This window comes from Hyaena hyaena, unplaced genomic scaffold, assembly GCF_003009895.1.
Source record: "Hyaena hyaena isolate Hyena2069 unplaced genomic scaffold, ASM300989v1 scaffold_199, whole genome shotgun sequence".
Lineage (NCBI taxonomy): Eukaryota > Metazoa > Chordata > Mammalia > Carnivora > Hyaenidae > Hyaena > Hyaena hyaena.
In genome coordinates this window covers 2,106,517-2,109,624 of record NW_024080831.1, presented here as the reverse complement: position 1 = coordinate 2,109,624, position 3,108 = coordinate 2,106,517, and positions in this window count along the sequence as shown.

Here is a 3,108-nt window from a genome sequence, read left to right as displayed (position 1 = left end):
CTCCCCTGCGACCCTCTGACAGATTACCCCACCCCATTCACAGCGCTCAGTAAATCTGTGCTAATGTGTTAGTGGGTGTCGATGAGTCCGTATAACCTTGGGTCACATGTGTTTAGCATGTGTATATTTTAATAGGCTTTTTTTACAGTGATGCTAATGATGTGTGGATTGTTTGGGGGCTGTGGGGCTGTGTTCTCGAGTTGTAAACTCACCATTCCTCTGCTCCCCATTATTCTCAGAGTTCTAGCCTACCTCCTCTGGAGCCCTCAGGGGACTGTGGGTGCATGCGTATGTGTATGTGTGTTGTTCATGTGTTGTTAATGTGTTGTATGTAAGTGTATGTCTTATAGTTAAGTCCACAGAAGCAGGAAAAAGACACAGACTGCCCCTGCCTGGGTACCACCACCTCACTGACCTCCATCGTCTCTGAGCTCTTCCCTGCTTCCCCAACTCGACTGTGGACAGCACCTGTGCCCTAATCTTCGTACTTCAGTGTCTAACCCAGGGCTTTGCTAAACATCTGTTCAATACAGAGTAAGTACTTCTTTGCTATTGGAAAGTAAAAACTCAGTCCCGGGATTCTTTTTCTGGGCAGCCCTGCAGTGCCCTCTAGTGGACTTTTGCTGAACTTTTTAAAGTTTGAGGCGGTGCTAGTCCAAGAACAGTAAAGCTCAGGTCTGTCTTGGGAATCCATCCAGGCTTGGCCTCCATTGCTGTTGTTCCCTCTGCCTTGCAGAGGCTGTGTATGAGAGCTGGGTGAGGCTGGGGTGGCCGGGGAGAAGGGCTGATGTCGACAGACCAGATAGGCATCTACAGGAAAGCAGGGTAAATAGGGGAAGCCAACCTGTCCCTTTGTTCCCAAGCTTCTCTTCTTTTGTTCTCAGGCAGAAATGACTCAAGAGTAGCCCTAGTTTTGTTAATTTTTAAAAAGGGTACCTAAAACAAGATAACACATAAAGGTCACAATTCTCTTATATCAAGTTCATACTTGCATATTCACATCTAAGACATCAGCAAATTTTGTTGGTTCTGGATCTGAAACACAATCCCAAATCCATCCTCACTGGCAGGCCATTGCCCAAGCCACATTATCTCTGGTCTGAATGATCACAATTAATGCACTCTGTGAGTTCTACTCTTATTCCTGTACACTCTAGACTCCATATAGTACCAGAATGTTCTTTTAAAACCGTAAGTCAGGGGCTCTTGGGTGGCTCAGTCCAGTTAAGCGTCCGGCTTCGGGCTCAGGTCATGATCTCACTGTTGGTGAGTTCAAGCCCTGCATCAGGCTCTGTGCTGATAGCTGGGAGCCTGGAGCCTGCTTTGGATTCTGTGTCTTTCTCTCTGCCCCTTCCCTGTTCTTTCTCTCTCTCTCAAAAATAAATAAACATTAAAAAAAATTAAACTGTAAGTCAGATAATGTTGCCACTTTAATAATACTTTATTTCTTCCCCATTTTACTTGAAATAAAATCCTAACTCCTTCCTGTGGCCTACAAGGCCCTATGTGCGGAACACAAGATTGAAGTCACTCCAGAAGACAGAACAGGACCAGTTGATGGAAGTCGCAGAGCGTGAACTTTGACCTAAGGAAGGAATGAATTTTCAAGAATCAAAGTTGGGCACGCTGCCTACACAATGAAGGGTAAGATCCCACCATGGAAAGTATAGAGCTTCTGCTGAGAACATTTCTGTACATATAGGTTGGCTGGAGCCTGGAGTAGATGATCCCCTGTTATCTTTCTGCGCGGGAATTCTAGATCTCTAGGAATAAGAAATGTGAAGAGGAAATTCCCACTTTATTGGTGGTAGGGAGATAAGCAGAATCTGGACATAAGAAGTAGCTCTTTAGGGAGCGTCAGCCTCTGCTTCCTTAGGAACACTTCGTCCAGGGAGGCGCTCAGTACTGGTGCAGCTCTTTCTGTTGGTTGTCACCAGATGCTGGGCAAGCCAAGCCGATCTGCCTCCCTGAAACCTTCCTCTTGCTCTCAGCTCTCTCATCTTGTAGAGTTCTGGGCACTCTTCCGAAAATGTGCCAGAGACCATCGTTATGTTGGGGACAGAAGGATGAAAAGTGCACACTATGGTGTGCAGAAGTTCATGGACGTGGGGTCTCTGGGCTGGCTAGCAGTTATAGCACAGGCACGCGGGGATTGGTGGGGCCCGTGGGAAGGGCAGAGCACACAGGGACTGGAGTGTGTGAGCCGAAACCCTGGCTGGGAATCAGCATCACCTGGGGAGCCGTGTGGTCACAGTTTCCAGAGATTCCAGGGGTGGGTCCAGGAATCTGGTGGTTTTTAAAAATCCCCAGGTGGTTCTAAGGTAAGTAAGATTGTGGCCCCCCAACTTAGCTGGGAAGAGCTTTGTCTTTGAGACACCTGGATCAGCATCCTAGCTTTGCCACTTCACAGTTGTGTGACTGTGGCATCCACCTCTCTTGTCCCGTGAATGAGCAGGAGGAGGAACCAGAAGAAAGGAGGCAGAGAAAGGGAAATGAGGAGAGATTTCTTGAGCAGTGTACCCAGCCAGAGGACACTAGGGTGGAGGCAGGGTCTTTTGCAAATGATCACATCACACAGGCTCCGCTGCACCCCATGCCATGGATATGGTCGTGAGCACCCACTCAGTCTCGGCTCCATTTCTCGAGCACCTTCCTCCAGGGTTATTGCCAAAGGAGCCGAGATGGTGCTTTTGTGTAGGGAACAGAGTAAATCCTTGCAAAAGGTTATGGAAGGATTTTCACAGCCATCCCATAAGGTGGTTACAAGGGGTACCCCCTTACAGAGAAAGAAACAGGTACACTGAGAGGTTAAGTAAGTAGTGTGTCAGAGGCACCTGAAGTTAGGTATGCAGACCTGTCTCAAAAAAGCCCAAGGATGAGTCTTGTTCAACATTCAGCTAAAACATGTTACACAGAGGCAGCCTCTATTCCCCTGCTGATTCCCTCTCCTCTCCCCTCCAGCTGCCCTCCCGGAGTTGGTGTTTATCGTTTTCATGCAACTTTATACTTGCTTACCGTCTATACAAGAATTCATAAACAGCACGCAGTCCCCTACTGCATGTTTAGACCTTTTATAGACAGTGCCACAAGAAAGAAATCCTCCTGCAA